General features: G+C 49.5%; 1 protein-coding gene across 1 annotated transcript in view; it reads left to right on the forward strand.

The window, feature by feature from the left end:
- The window catches only part of LOC127071812 (transcriptional adapter 2-alpha-like), a 46,049-nt gene extending 38,282 nt beyond the window's left edge, over positions 1–7,767 (forward strand). Inside the window, exon 6 of the transcript XR_007785237.1 lies at positions 6,917–7,767. The gene's annotated coding sequence lies outside the window, so the exon portion shown is untranslated. The remainder of the gene's footprint in view (positions 1–6,916) is intronic.
- The last annotated feature ends 2,624 nt before the right edge of the window (positions 7,768–10,391 follow it).

A 10,391-nucleotide genomic window follows, 5' to 3' on the forward strand; every position in this document is an offset into this window, starting at 1 on the left:
TCATTTATAAAGATCGAATTTCGTGCTCGAGCGAGTAGTATTTACGAGCGAGTTTCTTTGAAATTATTTTATCGAAGCGATATCGATGGGTTGCGATGTAATCCGTTTTTAAAGAACTCGAGCAAAGAGTAGGAGAAAATTGATCGAGTGTCGGTAGCATCGCGGGTTGGGCAGGATTAGCCGAGATGGATTTCATCGAATAAAAAGGAACTTTTCGGTACGAACGTGTTCCGAGTCGTGATCGATTTATAGGGCAGGAGGGAAGGTAAAGGGTATCTCTCTCTCTCTCTCTCTCTCTCTCTCTAAGTATCGACAACTTTTCATTCTTCTAATCGGCCATATAGCGATATAACGTACGTGTTCGCACGTCCAACGTTACAATCCGACAAAGTTGCATCGTCGTACGATCGAGGACATCGATAAACGAAGCCGACAGCGCATGCGTGTTTCGAGATAAGGGCCACGATAGACGATGGTCCGCCAAAAGTCCGAGTACATTACCGTCGAAGATAACGCGCGCGTGCATTTTCAAAGATCGATCTCGGATGCGCTTCGATCATCTCCCTAAAACGGCCGACGGTGGAGGATACGGCTAATTCGCGGTCAAGGAAGAGCGTTTGGCGAACGCGACGAGATCTGGCTACGTAACAAAAAGAAAAAAGAAGAAGAAGAAGAAGAAGAAGAAGGAATAAAAGAAAAACTCGTCGGAAATGGAATCGAATGCAGCCAACAATGAAATACAATTAAAACGTGGAAATCCCTCGAACGTCACATTCGATGTTTTGAATATTAATCTTTTACCGAGAGCGATCGAGTGGAAACGCATGATTTCACGGACAAAATGTTGAAAGCGATGCATCGTTAAAATCGTCCGCCAAAGGCTCGTTCTCACGAGTAAATTCAAACGATAGTTTATCGTTCCATCGTGCGGTATTAAAATTTTGCCTGCGTTTATCCATACGTCAATTACGTTACCGCGCGTGGTCAAAGGACGTCGCTGCGTATCAGAATTTGATTTCTAAAGATATCCTCTATGAATTTTAATCGTCCGCCTCGTATCGATACCTCGACCGAGGTCTCGCACCGATCGCGTTTTTGCGTATTATTACATCCGATCGATTTGTCGCGACGCAGCGATCGCCCGATCGATAAACTGGACGCGCCTCGTAAACGATCGTTTTTAGTTCGCAAAGAAAAGCTCGTTTCGTGGGCAACGGCGTTACTTACGATCGGGTTCGTCGACTCGACTCGCTTTCACCTTTCGCGGTTTTATTTCGTGGAACCTTTTCACGCTCGACTCTACGATCGGTTTAAAGGTCGTCCTAGCGTATAGCCTCTCGTCGGCGAAGCGTTCGACTCCTTTCCAGAGCTGGTTGCATCATTGCCGGCTGACTCGTTGAACGCCTTCGCATACTACGCGATAAAATGGGAAAAGGGGCCGTAATGGGAGTTTGCTGTATCTACGATTATCGGGAAATTAATTTATCGAGCGCGAACTAATCGCAAGTCAATTTTAATCAGCGAGTCGTCGGGGATTTCGCGAGAGTCGTACGCTCTTCCTTCGAAGAGAAAAGGTTTAAACGTTTTTCTCTTTGTTTGCGAAAGATAATCCCTGCAACAACTGCCAATACGCTTAGGTACTTTGGTCCTAATGCGAAAAATTGCATTTTACGTACGCATTTGTATAATTCTTTCCAAGTTGTTCCACGTTGCCGTCGTTTACTACGTAGAAGAGATCAATTATGCGGGCTTAAAGTCCAATCGCGTAGGACGCGGATCTTAAAAAAGCCGATTAAAATCGAGACGAAGCATAAAAAGAGCGAGCGTAAAACCGACGAGGAAGAAAAGCCCTGCCATATTTCGTTGCTCTCTACGCTTTGAAAGCTTAAATCTCGTTCGTCCGATTCGTTCTCTTTGTCGTATCGAATGCGCACTTGATCGAAGTTATTGCCTTTCGATTTGATTCGATCGTACAAAGCTCTCTCGGTTGACCGATAAAGGGACAATATTTTTTTCGTGCTACGCTCAGCGAATACGGGCCGCGACGACCGACGTTGAAATTTTTTGCGTGCGGCTTTCTTTGTAATCCTCTTCCGTCCTTCCCCCCCTCTCTCTCCTTTTCTTTCTCGAGATGATGTCATCGACCCGAGATATACCGTACCTACATGTGGTACACGGAGTGATAAGCGGACAAGGACGTTGCCTCGTAACGTTTCCAAATAGGATACATACGTATTTCAAGATCACGGCGATCGTTGCGAACAATCGTAGAATTATCGCTACATCTCGCGTTACGTGCCAAGTGCTTGTTCGATGAAGCACACGACGAAAACGTCGTATTCCATTGCGAGCGATATTTCGTTGGGACGAAAAGGAAACGCGAAACGACGAAGAATCTTGCGAAATGTGAAAGGTGAAGAGCATAATGGCACGAGGTTTGCGCTGTTCGGGCGGCAGGATTAAAGCTCGATTTTAATTAAATTAGTTCGTTCTTTGAAGTCGTCTTTGCGCGCCTTGCCGAATCGAAAGGACGAGGAAAAATATAAATATATCTGTCTAAAGGCGAAAAGGAAGTTTTAATCGCGGGATAGCGTATATAATGGTGTAGTGGGCGATGTATTCGATGCAGATATGTGTGCGCGCGCGCGGTATCTCGTACGTTATATTTTCGACAAATTCAGATTGCAGACAGATCGGAGAAGCGTGACGTACGAGCGATAATATCCAAGATTTATTCGCCGTCGTCGTCGTTGGACGGGCAGCGTCTTTTGCCACGTCTCGGCAAATGGAACGACGTCGTTCGATTCGCCGTAAAGTTACTAGGATCGAGAAAGAGGAGAAGAGGAAAAAGAAAAAGAGAAAGAGGGATGACCGCACGGACATGGAGCAATTTATTTTGGCGACGTTGCGAGTCGCGCTCGATTTTTATAACTCGTCGAAACTTCGAGCCGAATGAAAAGTCTCCTCGAAAGGACCGAAGCTTGATCGCGATGTCGCTAGTGACTCTCGCGAAAGGTAACGGTACGTCGAAACGCTGGAGATCGGAGGGGATAAAATTGGAAGAAAAGTAAAGGCGATTTTAGGTCGGTCGTCGGTCTTGCCTTTAATTATTCGCGTTCGCGGCCTAGATTAGAATCGCGCGCTCGCGATGTCGCAATTATAGGCGTTTATCGTCAAGTGTTTACATATGCCGCGAGACGCGTTACGCTACAGTCGCCTTCGTTCCTTTCCACGGACACCCTTATCGAGCACGATCGTCCGTCTTTCGAAGCGCGCGCGCGCGTTCTCTCTCTCGCTCTCGTCGCTTTGACAAGTCGGTCCCGAGAAAAAACGTTCGATCCGAACCGGCGCAATTGTTTCTTCGCGTCGCGCGCATAAAGGAGAGTGGCTCGTAGCCGCGATTAACGCATAAATGTAATATAATGGAAAGGTAGAGGACCTCTTCTCGAGAGGCGTCGCCTTTTCTTAGAGAGAATCAAAGCCAAGAGGCACCTCGTTATCCTCGAATCCATCGAGAATTAATGGAGCGGGAAGGATGATCGTCGAGCGAAACGGTATATATCCCGGTATATCGTTATCGCGGGCGCGTTATTATTCCGGTCGGAGGTAAACGGGAGAGGAGCGAAAGTCTCCCTTTTAACGCGTAGCAATTCCAGCTTCCGCTCCCTTTGACAGGAGAAAGGAGAGCTCCCGGTCTCCCACGCGATTCTCCTCTAATTATCTCGCTGCCCGATGGTCCCTAGGTTCTCCGAACGGAGAAGAAACCGAGAGAGAATTCCTCGAAGGCCGAAAGGCGAAACGATCGCCCGCATAGGGGCGTTCGCAGCGTGCACGGCGGCGGTCGACGACGCGTTCGGAATTGAATAGCATCGTAACACCTTTCGAACGGATGTCGACGTAACGCGATTCCCACGGAACTCGCGGTCTCTCTCCGTGTGCAAAAACGCCGCGAGTAGCAGCGGGCATTGGGCGCGAATGCAGGCGTGCGCGCACCTCGCACGCGTCTCCGACCGATCGACAGGGGGCTCCCGTTAACGCGTTCCGTCGGAACGCGACGTCGCTTTCTCCCTTGCGATCATTTCGACGCGACGAGAGGACGAGTCCTCCTCGGCCTTGCCGCTCGCCGGCCGGTTATAAACGGCTTCGTCGCGATCGACCAGGAATATCCAGTCGTGTTTCCGGATTAGATTCGATTTTTATCGAGGATTTTACGCCGAGCGAGTAATTGCTCCCCGGGAAATCGGTTGGCAATAAACTTGACAAAAGGGAGGAAGGGGAGTCCAGCGAGGAGAAATTTCATTCGTCTTTGTCGTAAACCTTCCCTCCGTGGCTCCGCGACCTATGAACCGAGATAGAGCGCTCGATAGAGAACACGAGCGAAAGGGGGAGAGACAGAGAGGAGGAGGAGGAGGAGGAGGAGGAGGGCTCGAAAGAAAAGCCCTTTCGAGCAGCTTCGAGTCGGCGTGCGCGTGGGCGTTGAGGTCGTCTTGGCAGCTTCCTTCGCATCGAGACTCGAGGCGATCGTGCGACGGAAGTGCTACGGCACCGTCGAGAGGATGTCACAATTAATGCTGACCGGGGCTCGTTAGCACGTTTCCTTTTTCCCTGAGTCATCCCGATGGAAGTCGTCGCATCGAGGAAACGGAGATGGCATCGAGGAGGAGCAGCCCGTCGTAGCAGGAAGTAAAAAGGCGCGAGAGGGAGAGGGGATAGAGACACGGTTCGCGTTTTTCGGTCCACGAGGTTCTTCTCGATCGCGCGGCCCAACGCGTGCTCCTTTAGTTACGATCGAGACGTTACCCGATCTCCCTTCTCCCGTTTACCATTTCGTTTCCACTTCGCGCGATAGTTTTACCGCGAGGGTGCTTCAGTTTTCAACAAAAAACGACGAAAAGTTACGAACGAACTTTTATCACCGGTCCGATCGAAAGGGAAGCAACAGCGTTCGACGTTTTTTTGACTCGTCGACTTTTCGACGATACGAAATATACGAGTTGGGAGCGAATCGAAGCGTACAAAAAAGTTGGTTCTACGTGCACGCGCGTATGGCAAACAACGCATCGTCGCGACCTCGAGTCGATCCAGCATCGTGAATGGCACGAAAAAACGTGAGATATTTTTCATTATTAAAAGTCGAACGAACGCTGCCGATACGAGAGATATTCCGATCGATGGTACCGACCCAACGCCTGTCTCCTGCTTCTTCCGCGTACTTAATAAAGTCTATTGTCCGATCGGTTTCAATAATAACTTTGACGGCGATTCGCTCGAAGAATATACGTGCTTGTATGTATCGACTTGTCCAATGGTTTGTCGTATCTAAATAAACGAGGCGGCACTCGTTTATCGGTTGAAACGAATGACTGCCAAAGCGCCGAAGGATATACCGTCGTCGAGCGATCGATTACGTTATTGCTTCGTCTCTCCGTTGTCGTTTCTCGCCTAGTTGTGTAATTCTTTCGAAGGTCCGATCTTTCGAAATAGAATCTTTAAGGCGAGACCGTTCTCTTTGGAAAACCTACGGTATATACGTGCTTATTATTAGACAGACAGAGAGACAGAGAGAGAGAGAGAGCGGGGCGGGGGTGGGCGGAGAGGAGATATTCGAGAAAGGGAAATATTTCGAAAAGAGATCGTATCGGAATTCATAGAAGAGAGTTCCTTTTGTGAGAGCAAAGTTAAAAATACCGAAGGGTGAAGAGGCAGGCTGGCTCTCTTTTGGTTCAGCGAATCGCGTTAATCGAGTTACTTGCATCGACTTGATTGTTCATTATCAGGCGATAGGAGGAGCGAGGTAAGGTCGTCCGGTCGAAGGCTAATTAAATACAACGTCTTCTCGATTGATACGAGAGTATCTCGCCAAGATGTACGATCGGTTATCGTCCCATCTATCGCGTGCGACGTTTTCGGACGGCCCGGGCTTACTTCGCGGCAAGTATCGAAAAGAATCTCGAAAAGAAAGGCAGCGATCGAATCGCCATGCCCGTAAATTGTTCGCGTTCGATTCTCGTTGCATGCCTCGAGAGGAGACACGCGCTTCGTCGAACTTATCCAACGGCTCTGGCGGAAGAAGCGCCTACGGAGAGGAAGTAACTGGCGAGAAGGCGTAGACAGGGGGTTACTTTTTCCTCGGATTATCTCTCGTTGTCTCGCTTCGATCTCTCTCGAGAGATCTTTCCTTGGAAGTCGGTCCGAAAGTTATCGACCGCGATACCACGCAAACGGCGACGCTTCTAATATCGGCGGATGTCGTCCTCGGTAATAAAAACGACGAACTTTGGAAGATACGACGAATATCGTATAGCCTTGGATTGATATTATATGCCATATAATATATACCATCCATATATCGTAGGAAATGAAAACGTTAGAGCGGTTGCGTCGTACCACCTAGCGACTCCACGGTCGAGAACGTTGCGGCTTGCGGCTGCACGCTAGTTGCGGTAAAGTTTTAGTCGAGCTAATTACGCGTGAATTTTGAACGTCGAAGGTACGCTTTGTCTTTCGATCGACGCAAAGTACCTACGCGTGCACGTACGTTCGAATCGATTTATTTCGTCTTTCTCTCGTGAAAAATATCGTCGGGCAAAGTCTTCGGAGAAGGACGCTTAGTCGGGTAGTTTTAACGACACAAATTTGATCAAATTGGCGCGTACGAGTCGAAGAGCGGGGACTCCTTTCGATCGCGTCGGCTCCTTTTCTTATTTCCGCCTGCGACGTTGAAATCGTAAGAAATCTGTCAATTTGTCGGGGTTACGTTGGACGTTGCGCTAAAAGGGAAAACGAAAAGGGAAGAGACTTGTCGTCGATATCGTTCCTCGATTTAACTCGCGTTCTACGGAACGGACACCTGTTGTCGGATTGGCGCGAAGCGCAAACCGAGGTTAACCCGTGGTTTGTATTGTGCGTGTTGCAGAGAATGGAACATGAAGGAGACGGGTGCGAGTTGGTAGTAGAAGCGAGATCGCCGTCGTCACCGATGCCACGTCGTTGGTCATCGTCGTTGTCGTCGTCGTCGCCGTCGTCGTCGTTCAGCGTCACCGACATCCTCGTGCTTTCGACGGAAGAAGAAACCGATCGGCATCGGTCCTCGTCAACGTTCTGGTCGTTCTCCTTGCCGGATTGGTCCCTATCGTCGTCGGTGCCGTACGAACCTAGCATAGAGAGCTCGACGAGAGCGATCGGTGGTGGCCCGGGTGCTGCCGCCGGGCCGGCGATGCGACGATGAGCTCGTCGAGGGTGTCGGCATCGCCACCACCACCACCACCACCATCACCGCCGCCACCGCCATTGACGCTATTACCTCCGGCACTTTACGTCCGTTTCTACTTGCTGCCCTCCGACCGTTGTCATCGTTGCCGGAGGCCTCACCTTCCCGAAAAGTTAACGAGAGTAAAGACCTGGAGGAGAAGGGGGAAGAGGAGGAGAAGGGAGGCGGAGAGAGCCGGTGCTGGACCGACGACGACGACAACGACGACGACGACGACGACGACGACGACGACGACGACGACGACGACGACGGCGGCGGCGACGGCGGCGACGACGACGACGACGACGACGACAACGACGGCGACGGCGACGGCGGTGACGACGACGACAACGACGACGACGACGACGACGACAACGACGACGAGGACGAGAACAAGGGCGAGAACAAGGGCGAGAACAAGGACGACGACGACGACGACGACGACGACGAGAGCGACGAGGACGAGGTCGAGGACGAGGACGACGGCGACGTTTCTTCGATTCGTCCTTCGGCCATGGACCTCGAGACGAGGAACGGCACCGGCAACAATGAAGACGACGACGAGTACACCAATATTCACTTTATCGTCGGCGACCGCAGGGAGACGGCCACCTATCGCTCTGACCAGGTTACGGACATGGAGCTGAAGGGTAGGTCTTCCTACTCCAGCTCTCCTTTTCTCCAGCTTTCAGTTTCTCCTTCGTTTCCTTTTTTATTTTCTTTTTTCCTCTCTCGTTCCTTCTCGTTCCTTTTCTTTCATTTTAATACCATATATTTCATCCGATGTTTCAAATACCATCGAACGTCGCCAACTTGAAATTGGCGAGAATTGGATCGTTCGTTGTCGGAACCAATTTCGCGAGTTTGAAGAGTAGTTCCGTTCCTATCGTGAAACGTCCCTTTGATTTTACGTTACACGTACGGTCTAGAGAGTAGTAGCGGCAAACGCGTTACGTTTGCACGTATTCGTATTTACTTCGCTCTCGTGCCATGACCTATCGACCGCGCGCTTCTCCTCCCTTTGTACGTACCGTTCTTCGAATATTCGACGAATCGTTTTATCCTCACCGTCACCTTTTCCGCCTACGATTCGCGTCGATTCTTTTGCGACAATTTTTTTCCGATTCTCCTTGACAGAGACGACGGAAGGATGCGGAAGAGGGAACGGAAACGTTTCTTTGCTCGGTCGTCATCGATGAGGTGCCTTATATAAGATTATTACGTTAATTGACTCGCACGAATTCTAATTCTCTCTCGGCTCGCCTTGGCCGCTAAACTATCTTACGTGGTACTCGGACGCGCAAGGCCGAAAGTCACAGGTCGGCACGGGTTCGTCGTTGCGAATCCGTTACCCGGACTCTCTTCCTCTCCTTTCACGTCGGAGATCGTATACGAAAGACGACCGATTCTAGCTACCGATGTCTGGATAGAATCTTTAAAGGTTACTACGAAAGTTCTCTCGTTTCATCGTGGTATCGATCTTCTCTTCCGCGTCGCGTCGTGGCGCGTCCATCGCGCGTTCGCGAGAATAGCCGTTCGTCTCTCGTGGGTGTAGCAGCAGCCAGGGATAGCGTTATTTAAGAGAACGGTCCTTTAACCACCTGGGAAACTTGTTCGTTTTAGCACCAGCTGTTTTTCGTTGAAAGAGTCGTTTCGAGCCGACGGTTTGTTTCAATTACTCTCGGAGAAAGCAAATTCCCGTAAAAATATGCAATGGATGACCGAGACGAGATATATTTATACTTGTAATTACCGTCTCGCGCGTGATTTCCGTAGCGAGAAGGTTGAGAATTTGGAGATGCGAGAATCGAAAGATGGTCCGTTCGATCGTTCGATCCAGGAAAGTCTCGCTTTCGATCCACGTGCCCGCGGCCGACGCTATTTTTCGTTCGAACGGCGCTTGGGATGGCGGCGTTCGTTACGTCGGACTCTTTCGTAACCGCTCGCGTATCCCGCGTATACGCGTATTTATACGGTTAGCTCGTGCAACAAATGGTAATACCAGGTGGAAGTAAATAGCAGGCGGTGGTAAATATCGATCGAACGAGTACGAGCGCCGGTCTACGACAAACTCTCCCGGGCGCTTCTTCGTTAGGAAGTTCTTGAAAATTCATTAATCCTGCTCATTGAATCGAGCTCTATCGAATACCGACGATTTCGCTTTTATTCTCATCTCGCGAGTTCGTCGAGACAAAACTTATTTGCGGGAAATTGTATCGTTTGTCTCTCTCTCTCTCTCTCTCGATGTTCTTTTTCGGAAAGAAAAATATTCTCGCGTCTGAATGAAGGATGATGAGGAACGCGCGCGCTCGAAAGAAAAGCGAGAAAAAGAGCATTTACGTTGGCGCGTCGGTCCGGCTGCTTTATAAATTACGAATAGCGCTTCTTAACGTTGGCCGAGCAAGAAATATAATTTCGTTTTATAACAACGACGAGTTGTTCCGTTTTGTCAGGAGAGCGCTTTGCTGGAAAGAATAGACCGATCGGCGAAAGAAAGAGAAAAATCGTTAATCGTTACGTCTATCGGGTGGTGTTACGAGGACCGACAGCGTTAAATTTTCGTTTCGTTTCGTTTCCAAACATTTAACTCGTATTTGCGCAGACGCAATCGAAATGTACGCGAGACGCGGCTACTTTCCAGAGATTGCTAAATTTGTTACGCGCATGTGGTTCCGGAAAGCAAAGTGCAACGAAAGTACGGGAGCTTCGAGCGGAAATCGAGTGCTAACAAATTATCGACGCTCTCGTTCAGGAATTTCCGGAAATTCCTGTTGTCCATTGCCAACGACCGTGACGTGGAACGCGAAATTCCACTTATTTTCCCTGAAAACTGTAGTCCTTTGAAAGCCGATTTACTAACGAGCCGACCGGTCCAATCGTGATCGGGAAAGGAAGAGCAATTCGTTAGGAGAGGATAAAAAGTGCGTCCAACCTGGTATTCTCGTAGCAATCTATTTTCCGCACGAACGAATACGCTTTTTAGCAAGATTCATAGCGGAGAGTAAAAATGTTCGTACAACGTACGCAAGCCGTCCCTATCATCGTTACGCGCTACCGTGAATTATTCTATTTGTTATTACAATGCCGTACCGAGTGAAGGGTAAAACGACGTTCGTAGGGAACGATATTCTCCTCGGCTCCT

The sequence above is a fragment of the Vespula vulgaris genome, chromosome 23 (genome assembly GCF_905475345.1).
Source record: "Vespula vulgaris chromosome 23, iyVesVulg1.1, whole genome shotgun sequence".
NCBI classification, from domain to species: Eukaryota; Metazoa; Arthropoda; class Insecta; order Hymenoptera; family Vespidae; genus Vespula; species Vespula vulgaris.